The sequence below is a fragment of the Anser brachyrhynchus genome, assembly GCF_964034855.1.
Source record: "Anser brachyrhynchus genome assembly, chromosome: 1".
Taxonomy (NCBI): Eukaryota; Metazoa; Chordata; class Aves; order Anseriformes; family Anatidae; genus Anser; species Anser brachyrhynchus.
The window spans coordinates 175,202,341-175,215,569 of NC_137694.1; the positions used below are offsets into that span (position 1 = coordinate 175,202,341).

Here is a 13,229-nt window from a genome sequence, read left to right on the forward strand (position 1 = left end):
CAATAAGATTCCTTTTTTTTTTGGAGGAGGAGCCAAGTTATGCTCCCTATAATCCTAATATTGCACTGGTGGCAGCAGCAGTCGCTCCAGCAAGGGAGACAGGGATCACAATTAACACTGTCCCTAGAGAAGAGTGTACTCTAGGCTCTGGCAAGAATTAGAACAAGGTAGAAGAGGTACTGAGAATTTTGCCTTCCCTGATACTAACAGTACTAACACTAACCGTGTATCCTTTTAGGTGAACTTCCCCCCCTCCTTACCAGCAGAGAGGTTAGGAGTTTTAAGGAGATGAAGTCTTTAATTGAGGACCCCAACAGGCTAACTGAACTATTAGACCAGTTCCTAGGACCTAACTTATGCTCTTGGGGTGGGGGGGTGGGGGGGGGATGGGGAATTATGTATATAATATGTTGTTTACAGGGAAAGAAATGGGAATAATCGGGAGGAGAGCTGCTATACAAAAATGGGAAAGAGCTCATCCTCCAGGACCAGGGGTAATACCGGCAGGGCAGAAATAACCACTTGCCGATCCTGGCTGGAATAATAATAGTGTGCAACACAGATATCGTATGAGAGACTTGGAGTCAGAATGAGAAAGTACTTGGGGATGAATCCTGAGGACCCGGTATCCCAAGGGCTCTTGAAAGTTCATTTTGTGATTAAAGCCTGGCAAGATGCACAGAAAATGCTCCAGAAGGTGGGGGGATGTAGTGAACAGTCACTGAGGGGCCCTCCTGCAGGAGGCCCTGAAGGTGTGTATCAGGAGGGGAGATGAGAAGGAAAAGCTGAGAGTGAAACTAATGGCATTGACAGTGTAGCAGGTAGTCAGGCAGAGAGTTAGAGAAAGAGGAAGAAAATCTTCAGGGGTAGTCAGGACCAGGATGGAAAGGAGAGGAAGAGAGATGTAGGAATGGCGGGCAAGGAAAGCTACCCGTGTTGTGGCCTGAATCTTAGCAGGGACAGGCTTTGATGGGATGTTTTAAGTGTGGCCAGGCTGGCCACTTCAGGTAGGAATATCTGTAGTGGAAGAAGGAGGAGAGAAGGAAAATGGAATGAAATGTTATACTGATATGTTGTTTCAGCATCCTGGAGGGAGAAAGGTATGGAATTAAGATGGCCAATGACTGAGACTTTGGTGAAAGTACAGACTGGAGGAAGATAGAAAGTGTTAAAAAGGGTTATTGAAGGTGTTAAAGGTGTGGTATGTAGTGTTTAACAGAGCTGTTTGAAGTTGAATGAGCAGGGAAAGAGGATGTAGGCATTATCTAAGTAACAGTCTAGAAGTTTTGGAATATTTGCTGTGGTGTTTGGTCAGTTTCCCAAGTATCGGGGAGGGACGGGTGGGGGCGTGGGGGGGGACAGCCTGATCCACCAGGGGCCACTCCACAGGCTGCAGGGGGGCTTCGGCTCCGGCGCCTGGAGCACCTCCTCCCCATCCTTCTGCACTGACTTTGGTGTCTGCGGGGAGGTTTCTCGCTCCTCGGAAGCTGCTGTTGAGCAGCAGGTTTTTGTTCGTTTGTTTGTTTTCGTTTTCTTGGATGTGCTCTCACAGAGGCATGGACTTTGTTGCTTATGGCTGGGCTCTGGGCAGCGGTGGGCCCCTTTGGGGCTGGCTGAAATTGTCCCTTATCTGCCACGGGGAGGCTTCTGGATTTTTCTCGCAGGGGCTGCCACTGCAGCACCCCCACCCCCCACCCCCCCACGCCCCCAAACTTTGCCATCGAACCCAATACACTGGGGCAGCTAGGTCATTACTGGCCTGTAAAGTATCAGGGATTAAATTAACTAATGAAACCCTAGAAGTGATGGGGGTAGAAGGGGCTGGGATAACAGTGCCACTTTGGGGGGATACCAAGCTAAGAATAGGGGATAAAATGATCACTGGGCAATTACTGTATGTACCCAAGGCAGGGACTAACTTGTTGGGAAGGGATTTGATGATTAAATTGGGCATTCAAATAGTAAATTGTTAGACTGGAATAACAATGTTATTAATGGAGTGCTCTCAGGCCCTGGGAGTAAAGATATATTCACCTCTGACTGGAAAGACTCTGAAATGTGGTGGAAGCAACAATACAGATGGACAGTTTTACCTCAGGGGTTTACAGGGCCACCGATTTATTTGGGCAAGTTCTAGAACAGATTTTGGGCAATTCCAGCCTCCTGAAGAGGTATTACTGTTACAAATATGTGGATGATCTTTTATTGTCAGGACAGGAGAAAACAGTTGTGAAGGAAGCTACTAACAAGCTACTCAACTTTCTGGGAAAGCAGGGCTTGGGAGTATTGAAAAATAAATTACAATATGTAGAAAAAGAAGTCAGTTATATAAGGCATCTAATATCTGAGGGAAAACAAAGAATAAATCCAAAGAGGATTCAGGGAATTGTTGAAAACTAAGAAAGAACTAAAAAGTTTTAAGAGAAATGGTTTTTGTTTTTTTTAAGGAATCAGGAGCCACGAAGTCTGAAGGAAAATGGATACTCCCTGATGGGAGAGAAATGCTGAATAAAGCACCAATGAGGCAAATATTAATCGTTTTACATTAAGAGAGTCATTGGGAGGTGCAAGCAATGTGTGATGTGCTAAGAAAGTATGTCTGTGTAGGAATATACACTTTAGTGAAGCAAATATGCAGAGGATGTACCATATGTCAAAGGGTAAATAAAAAGGTCATCCATAACCCACCTAGAGTGGGATGGGAGCCAGGGATTTGACCTTTCCAAAGTATATAGGTAGACTTTACTGAGTTAGCTAAAGCAGGGAGACTTAAGTACTTGTTTGTCCTAAATGACCACGTGACTGGATGGGTGTAAGGTTTCCCCTCAGTATCTGCCACTGCGAACATGGTGGCTAAGGTATCACTGGAGCAAATAGTCCCTAGATATGGGATAGTTGAAAACAGTGATTCAGATCAAGGAAGTCATTTCACTTCACAAGTACTGCAAGGGTTAATGCAGGCCTTAGAGACTGAGTGGGATTTTTACACCCCCTGGCACCCCTCCTCTTCTGGGAAGATAAAGCAAATGAACCAGACATTAAAGAAGCAATTAACTAAATTAGTGTTAGAAACCCAACTTCCTTGGGTAAAATGCTTACCTTTAGCACTCCTGCAGGTTCAAACAGCACCAAGAAACGATATTAGAATTTCACCGTATGAGATGCTGTTCGGATTACCCTATCTGGGCAGAAGGGACGAGATACTACAATTCGAAACAAGTGAGTTTTCTTAACAACTGTATTCTGGGGTTGTCCTCTTCTTTGTCATCTGTCAGGACCTGTGGGAAATTGGGTCCTGATTCGGACCGGGAAAGGATCAACTCCAGCCTGAATGGGAAGGACACTTCTAAGTACTACTAGCCACTGAAACAGCCATAGGAACTGCGGAAAAAGGTTGGACTCACTATATTCGAGTGAAGGCATCCGTTGACCCTAGTACCTGGGAAGCTGTTCCTACAGAAGACTTGTTGGAAGTTGAAATCGAAGAGAAAAATCTCACAGTGGACTCTGAGGGGGATAAATGCTTACAATTGTAAACTAACCTTTTATTTTCACAGGTAACTAATGAGTGTGACTTGTGGTTGAGAGGATGGACAGACCTATAGTGAATTGAAGTGCTCCCAAGGGGGGTTTGTTATAGTAGTAGTGTACATCTTATTCTTTGTGTTGATGATTATTTTGAAACCTAAGGGTTAAAAATAATGACAGGGAAAAATCAATTATTGATTTTGTTTTTAGTGATTGTAGGCCTCAGAGAAAGCCTTGGTCAATTGGCAACTTGGAAAAGGCATGACCAGATAACAGTAAGACAGGATACCCCATAAAAATATGGGTGAATGTGACAGAGGGTTCTGTACCACAATCTGTCATGTTTGATGCTTGTGAGGTGTTAGCTTGTGGAGATTTAAATGCCCAACGACAATGAGCAGAGAGAACAAATAACTGGGAGAGACCCAACAGCCAGACTGAGAATAGCTGTATGGAAACTATCCTCTATTGCCATCAGAGAAAGGGAGAAACTCAAGGAGAAAACAGGAGAGAAAACAGGAGGCCCTCTTTGAAATGCAGCAGTTCAAACATTTAAGATTGAAACAGGGTATGGGGATGTGAATGTCTGGATAGAATGGGTCAAAATATACTGTCCAGAGTCTCAACCATAGCAATTGCTATGCTTGTGCCTCAGGATGACCGATTGCCCAGATAGTGCCCTGCCCATTGGGGTGGACCGAGGATTCCTAGGGGATGCGATGTATGATTGCATTGTACCAAGAAAAGACTGCCTGGGGAAATGAGGCCTGTAAGTCTCTCTCTTTGCTGTTCCCTTCCTTGCGTGATAGCAATATCAGGGTTCCCCCTGCGTTCTCTACAGCTATAGGTAACCATACAGCTTGCCTCTCACGGCAGGGTGTGAGTGCTACCCGGCATCTGGGAGAATTTGCCTTGTGCAAGAGGACCTTGAATGCTACCAAGGACTTGATGGGAAACTGCTCAAGACTTGAGATCCCCAGGGCAGATCTCTGGTGGTACTGTGGAGGGAAGATCTTACGGTCCATCCTGCCATCTAACTGGGGAGGCACCTGTGCACTTGTTCAATTAGCTATACCCTTCACCCTGGTATTTGAAAGAGAAACATCACAAATACCCAGAAGAAGTAAAAGAAGCTTAGGAGTATCATTTGATGATAGAGTGTACACAGATTCTATTGGTGTACCTAGAGGAGTTCCTGATGAACATAAAGCCAGGAATCAAATTACTGCAGGGTTTGAGTCACTGTTCTGGTGGGTAACAATCAATAAGAATGTGGATTGGATTAATTATATTTATTATAATCAGCAGAGATTCATAAATTATACAAGGGATGTGATAATAGGAATCGCTGAACAACTAGATGCCACCAGCAAAATGGCTTGGGAAAAAAGACTAGCATTAGATATGATGCTCGCAGAGAAAGGAGGTGTGTGTGTGTGATACTGAGCAACCATTGTTGCAATTTTATACCCAACATTACTGCCCCGGATGGCATAGTAATTAGAGCATTGCAAGGGTTTATCACCCTTGCCAGTGAATTGGTAGAAAAATTAGGCATAATTACATCCTTGATTGTAGTAGCAGGAGTTTTGACAGCCATTGGTTGTTGCATTATCCCCTCTGTAAAAGGACTAGTACAGGGATTAACTGAAACTGCACTATTGAAACAAATGACCATGAGGCCACCACCTTACTCAGATAACGTGATGATATTAGAGGAGATGGAAAGCAAAGAAGGTGAAGAAGAGGAAGATATCTACCAAATTACACCTTACAAAAAAGTTTTGCAAAAATCAACAATTTATGAAAAAAGAAAAGGGGGGAATTGTGGGAATAAAAATGTTGTTTTTGCAGAGTTACATTGTTTAAAGGTAAGGAATGGGGTATTGAGATATGCTTGCAGTGATAAGAAAATTTAGCAGGCGACCTTGTAAAATTCAGACAACCAGACTCCTTAGAACAATTAGGTGAAAATCACGGTGTTAAGTCAAGTCAGATATGTGAAGAAGCATTACCCCTTCAAACAGTAAAAAAGTCAAAAGAAATTTGAAGTTTAACAGGCCAGCAACTGAAGGCCATGCACTGTCTGTGAAGCATCAGATAGATTGTGAACCTGGGTTACCCACTCACTGGGGAAACAGGGGAGGGTCCTGTCATCAAAAAGTATATAAACTGTGTTTTGGAACCAGTAGGTGCGCTCCTGCTTGTGGGACGCCCGCCATTGCAATTGTGAATAAATTACTACTTCACTGAGATCCTCGCCTGGGCCTAAGTTATTGGCTACAGAGTGTTTCTCACATAGGTGATGCCCACACTGCATTGTGCTTGGATATGTCCATCTCAGTACACACATCAGAACAGAAGCAGTAAAAATGTAATAAAATAAAGTTCAACCCTCCAAATCAATTTAAATTGAGCATGATGTGTAGGGAATAAATCTGGCCAACAGTTAGATACCTAATTTTAGTAATAGTGAAAGTTCTTTGGGGTTTTCAGACCATTTCTAAAACAACTATAAATACTTCACTCATATATATATTTTAAAGCTCATTATTTTAATAGCTGAAAAGGTCTTTTGTCCTTAAATGAAAAGTATTACAGAAGTAAGGTTTTTATAGACTTCCAAAACAGAGATGTGAAAGAAGTTTATGTCATCTTTGCTTTTATCCTACCTGCTAGAACTGGACTCCTTCCTCCTGACCACTGTTACAGACAAAATAGACTGTTTTGCAGTGTCAGATGGGTGAATTAAGGACAGACCATGAACTTAGTCTTTCAGCTGTAATTCTTTCTTTAGACTTCATTCAAGACCCTTGGGGGCTATTTGTTAGGCAGCCATGCACAGAATTTTAGACCGCCAGTGCACACTAGTTTTAATAGACATTGTCTCTTTTTACACATGGCTTTTAAATCTCTTGTTTGCAGTCACCTATTATAATAACAAAAGTAAAACAGTTTTATGATTTTTGTCAAACACTAAAAAAAAAATAATATGAAAATCATGCAAAACTCCTTTTGTATGGATGTAAAAGATGTATATGGTTTAAATAGAGATACTCACATAAAAAACCTGCTAAAGTAGAAGTAGCCCTAATTTTTGTTTGTTTGGTTTTGGTTTTGTTTTTAAATATGTTATTATTTGACAGAGGTTCCCTCGGTTACTGTACTGGGTCTGGCTGGGATGGAGTTAATTTTCTTCATAGCAGCCAATATGGTGCTGTGTTTTGGATTTGTGACTAAAACATTGTTTATAGCACACCAGTGTTTTGGCACACTAATTCACAGTGCTTGCACAGTGTCATGGTTTTCTTTTTCCCACTCTGTCCCTGCAGCAAGTAGGCTGGGGAAGGGCAAGACACAGGGAGGGGACACAGCCAGTACAGCTGATCCCAACTGACCAAAGGAATATTGCATACCATGTGACATCATGCTCAGCAATAAAGGTTCACGTAGAGGAGGATGAACAGGGGACATTTGTCATTATAGCACCGGTCTTCCCAAATAACCATTAACCCATACTGAGGCTCTGTTTTTCAGGTGGTAGTTAAAGATTTGCCTGCCAATGGCAAGCAGTGGGTAAATTTCTTATTCTGCTTCTCCTTTGGTGTGCAGCTTTGTTTCACTTTTTAATCTGTCTTTACCTCAACCCATGAGTTCTCTGACTTTCTTCATACTCTCTCACCCATCCTGTTGCTGGGGAGTGAGAGAGTGACTGAGCAGGTACTTAGCTGCCGGCTGAGGTCAACCCAGAACAGTCAGCCTATAAATCTTCGTAATTATTATTAATCACAGAAAGTTAATGTTGAAGAACACTGTTTCAGTAAGTTACTGATGCCTGAAAACAAGCCAGGTGATCAGAATGTATAGTATTTTCATTGTGTTTAACCTATCCAGACAGTTTCCTAATTTTGATCTGGTGTTTATTTCAAAAATATATTGACATTGCATTGCATCAGTTCAGCAAGTTTTAAAAATAAGCAGAAATATAACCAAAAAAATAATAATAATTCCTATGGTTCAATATGATTTATTATGTAATTTAGTAGTTTACTAATTTACAGTTGTGTTATTTAAGCATTCATTTGATATTTTCTCAAACCTCTTCCATTGCTATCTCATCAGTAAGAGAAATATATTTGTTCATATATTCTTTAGGGGTCTGAAAATTCCCAAATACTTCATCTGTAAATTCAGTGTTTAAATGAGCATTTTTCTCAGACTGTCTTTGGTGAAAATAATGTGTAATATTTACAACAGTAGCGGATGTGGACAGGAAATGTTTTTCTACTCTTAAAATAATTTTCTCATACTAAATTAGAAGTTTGAAGCTGTCAGAACAATACAATTCAACAGCCTGACATTTTTGAGTGATATTTTTATAATTCAAAATACAATATGAGTTGAAATTAGCCCTTTCTCTTCCCCCTTTTCTCTTCTTGTCCCTTCTCTCTCTCTCAAAAAAAAAATATTTTCAGAATAACAGATTTGTATCAAAGATGTTTGAAACACTGTATGCAGCATTCCTCTTGCCCTGCTCTTCAAGTTCAGGTATAAAAAATAAAAAATAATCAGTTTTGCTTTGATGTTATGAAATTAATTATAGGTAGGGTCATCATCCTGAAGCCACTGTTCCATTAAATATCAGAAGCAAAGAAAGCCATCTCCTTGCTTATTCCCAACTCAATGGCAAAAACATCTCAAAGGATCAGATATGAGCTCTATTCAGCTTCCTTGAACTCCAAGCATGCAAAACATGGTCCACCTTTGTCAATTTATAAGTAAACATTTTCTTAGTGGGAGATGAACTTTTTGTTCTTTCTATTCAACATAAATAAATAAACAAACAAACAAATAAATAAATAAAAAGTTCTTTAAAAAAGTTTGCTAACGCATTTTAAACTACTAGGACATAAAAAGCTGTGGTAGCTGCCAGGGGTGATTCCATCTGTTTCTACACATCAGTCATATATGTCCACATCCAAGATGGACATTCCAGGCTCTTCTTTATTGATTGTGGAGAATAAAGCATATTGAGGAGCAATTCTGATTAGGATTATAAATAAATAATTACAAGGCAAAAACTGTTATTTTTCTCCTCTGATCAAACAGGGAGTTTAGTTGACTGGCTCATATGTAAACATTATTAACATCTACAGGTGGTCTTAAATTTAGTAACCATTGCATTTGCTGGGAAGTTGCTATCCACACTTCAGATAAACTATGCCAGAGAGGCAAAAGGATCTGCCTTATTCCAGGCAGACCAGTTCAGACAATGCACAGGTTACTGGACCGAGTGTAGAGCCTCAGGAGAGCAATGACATCCCTTTTTTGTCCAGTTTTATTACTGCTTCCTTGCTGTGTTGAGGCCTTGCTGGTGATCTCAGGTTGCCTCAGCTGTCTTTGCGCTGTGCAGTACCGCATATCTATAAAGTTTATAGGTTTAGATGCTGTACAACAGGAACACAGCTTCAGACCGAAACTGGCTCTATGCATTTGAATAGCATAATATATATTTTGTGGAGCCAACTTGCCTGTGTATGGGACTGGTCATGAGCAAGTTAGCTCAGTATCGAAAGGATGTTTTCTAATCTGCCAACCTCCAATAAGCAATAGTGGAGGCTATTGTGATTATATGATTAGAATGAATAAACTCATGCTTAACTCAGTGCTGTTGGGACTTCATCACTTCTGGCATGTGTGCTGGGTCAGGTGTCTCTTCACTCTACTGTAGGCTATTCCACTAACAGACTCAATGGGAGTATAGATGTCAGTAGCCGCAAAACAGTGTTTGAAATGGCTGTCCAAAATCTTAGTGAAAAGCATATGAAATGCAATATTTAATTCTCACATGAATCTCATGCTACTATGAGGCATATTTCTTATTTCAATGTTGCCTAAAATCACCTTAGATAGAGTGAATGATTAGTTTATCAAAAGAGGAGATGTCTGCCCATCATCATATTTTTACCAGCCTTTATACCTGATATATTTAAATATATCCCTTTAATATGCATTTCTCACTTTTTCTCACTTTATGGATTATATGCTCTGAGAGAAGGTGGATCTTTTCATCCATCTTTCACTACATTTTTGTTTCTGTCGGTCAAAAAAAAAAAAAGATTTTATTTATCTCAAAAATAATAGAAATGTTACAGTGCTTATGAAAACAACCGTTTTAGTAAATTACCTGTTCAGAAATGTATATGTAACTCAATCCATAAAGAAAGGCCTACAATTTCTGTGGGTACTCATCTATTCTGATAAATGGGTTAGGACTTCTCTACTTTGTTGTTGTTATTGTTGACGCTGTTTCTGTTTTTATTTTTATTTTACTTTCCTTTTAATTTATTTGTAAATCAAAGAATATATGACAGGTTATATTAAAAAGATTCCAACTTAATAGTTAAGATCCTAAAAAAAAAATCCTATCTTTATGATATTACCAAAGTAGCAGTAAAATAAATAAAAACAATGGGTCCTCCTAAAGAGGAAAAACAAATAGATGAAATGAATGATTTTTACATTACATAAATAAGATCTTAGAAGCAGAAAAAAAAGAAAAAAGAAAAAAAAGAAAAAAAAAAGCAATCAAGTAAAGAAATGATTTGCCAGACTAATCCCAAAGCTTGCTTATCTAGTTTCTAACAGAATAGTTAACATATTGAAGGTACTGTACTAGAATTAAATTATACTAAAAAAAAAAAAAAAAGCTCCCTAAAAATGCAGAATTTTGCAAGTAGGTCAAGCAAACAAATTTAAAGCTAGCAAAAAAAAAAAAAAAGAGTTTTGAAAAAAAATAGAAATTGGAAAAATATGCAAAACTTTCTAAGAAAATATCATATAAAAACAATGACTTTATGACTGAATTCTACACATCAAAATGTCAAATTTAAATGTTAAAAAAAAATAAATTTTTGTATGACTTTTTTAGCAGTACACAAAGCTAGTGACCAGACAACCCTTGACATGACAGACTTTACATCTTTTTTTCATTATACCACTGAGAAAAAACTATTCTGAATTATCATAGTCTGTAAGATGCTCTTGTAAATATGTATAAGATTAAGTACTCTCCTGAAGGTACCCTTTTTTAGGTTAAAGCCATTACTCCTTGTCCTATCATTGTGCTCCCTGACAAAGAGTCCCTCCCCAGCTTTTCTGTAGGCCCATTTAAGGTACTTAAAGGACACTATAAGGTCTCCCTGTAACCTTTTCTTCTCCGGGATGAACAATCCCAGGTCTCTCAGCATGTCATCATAGGAGAGGTGCTCCAGCCCCTTGATCATCTTTGTGGCCTTCCTCTGGACTCATTCTAGTATGTCTATGTTCTTCATGTGTTGGGGGGCCCAGAGCTGAATGCAGCACTCCACGTAGATCAGAGTAGAGATAGACAATCTCCTCCCTCGACCTACTGGTGACGCTTCTGATGCAGCCAAGGATACAGTTGTCTGTGGTCTGCAAATGCACATTGCTGGCTCATGTTTAGTTTCTCATCAACCAACACCCCCAGGTCCTTCTCCTGAGGGCTGCTCTAAGTCCATTCACTGCCCAGCCTGTATCTGTGCTTGGGATTGAACTCAATCCCACTGTCCATGTCAAAGTGAAAGATGTTAAATAACATCAATGCTAGTACTGACCCCTGCAGAACACGAGTCTTCACTGATCTAAATCTGAACATCAAGCCATGGGACTGGAGAACCTATCCTACGAAGGCAGGCTGAAAAAGTTGTTGTTGTTCATCCTGGAGAAGAGAAGGCTCTGGGTAGAACACATTGCGGCCTTCCAGTACCTAAACATGGACCACAAGAAAGCTGGAAAGGAACTATTTATCAGAGAGTATAGTGAAAGAACAAAGAGTAATGGTTTAAAAATAGAAGAAAAACAATTCATATTAGATATTAGAAATTCTTCACACAGAGGGTGGTGAGGCACAAGCAAAGGTTGCCCAGAGACATTGAGGATGCCTCATCCCTGGAAGTGCTTGAGGCCTGATTGGATGGGGCTTTGAGCAACCTGGTTTAGTGGGAGGTGTTCCTGCCCATGACAGGGGTGTTGGAATTAGATAATCTTTCAGGTCCCTTCCAACCCAAACCTTTCTGTGATTCTCTGATTCCTGGGGAGTCCATGAGTGGACACAGTACTCCACATGGACTCTCAAAAGTGCTGAACCAAAGTCAAGAATAACTTTTTTGCTCTTTTTTGGATCCAGTTCTGCAAAGTTGTATTTGACCTTGCTGGGACTGAACAACTACGTCTGCTGGCCGTGCTAGCAATGCAGATATTGTCAGCTGAAGATTCAGTCACTGGTGAGGCAAACCTTATTTACATGATCATTTGTTTCACACTTATGAGACATCTAAAAATGTTCAAATGATAAATCTCTTTTATTATGAATCAGTGTTCTATCTTAAGCAGTTCTGTAGGAACACTGCTTCGTTTATGTATTGCACAGTGAACAACAAGATAGGAAAATAGCAGGAAAAGAACGTGGCCTTATTCTTCCTGCATTTGATTGCTTTCCTGACAAACTAAATTCTTTCTCACCCTTGGCCACATGTCTTTATGTAATGCTTGCTAATCACTTAAAAGAAATTGTTCTCAAAGGGTTGTTAGGTATGCGTTTTCCATTTTTTTGTTTGATAATCTAAGTTTTGGTATGTAGGAGGGTTTAACGTTATCAGCAACACAAACCACTTTAAATATATAATTTCCTGAATTTTGTGTTTGGTGTATTTGCAGCTTTTCATCATTGTGTTCTCTCTCATATGTCTCTTGTTCTTTCTATTGCTTTCTATACACATACACATATACCCGTGACATGCAGTTGAATTCAAGTATCCAAGAGTGTCCCAGATTCAGATAATTAAAACATTTGAAAGAGTCATCATCATGAAGATGAAATATGCCTTCCTTTTTATTCAGTAAGAATAGCACATTTATCACTTGGAGAGTAAAATTTATTCAGATTTTAATAATTTTCTTTATTTACAAATGCTTGCGTTTATTACGGGATTCAGTAAGCAAATATACTGATGGTAATTAGCAACTTTAATTGTTTTTACAATCTTGGAATAAAATATATTTAAAATGAATCTGTTAAAACCTCACAAGTCAACAAGATGAAGAAAACTGGTACAATAGCCCTGGAAAAATAAATCAGTTTCCATTCATATTTAAAGGGTATTAAAAATCCAGCCATATTGTGTGCTGTATCAAAAGAAGCGTGACCAGTATGTTGAGGGAGGTGATTTTCCCCCTCTACTCTGCCCTTGCAAGGCCCCACTTGGAGTACTGCGTTCAGCTCTGGGGTTCCCAGCACAAGAAAGATGTCAACCTGTCAGATCAGAGGTCTGGAACACCTCTCCTATGAGGACAGGTTGAGAGAGTTGGGGTTGTTCAGCCTGGAGCAGAAAAGGTTACAGAGAGTACCCTTATAGTGGCCTTACAGTACTTAGAGGGAGCCTATAAGAAAGCTGGGGAGAGACTCTTTACCAGGGAGTGTAGTGATAGTACAGTGGCTAATGGTCTTAAATTAAAAGAGGGTAGGTTTTGATTAGATATAAGGAAGATCTTTACTCTGAGGGTGGTGAGGCACTGGAACAGGTTGCCCAGAGAAGTTGTGCATGCCCCATCCTTGGAGGCATATAAGACCAGGTTGGATGGGGTTTTGAGCAACCTGTTCTGGTGGAAGGTGTCCCTGC

The 13,229-nt window shown here is 39.8% G+C and overlaps 1 long non-coding RNA gene across 1 annotated transcript in view; it reads right to left on the reverse strand.

Annotated features, from left to right (window-relative positions):
- Positions 1-13,229, reverse strand: part of LOC308188226 — a 74,128-nt gene that overhangs the window by 46,754 nt on the left and 14,145 nt on the right. The gene's annotated exons all lie outside the window — the stretch shown is intronic.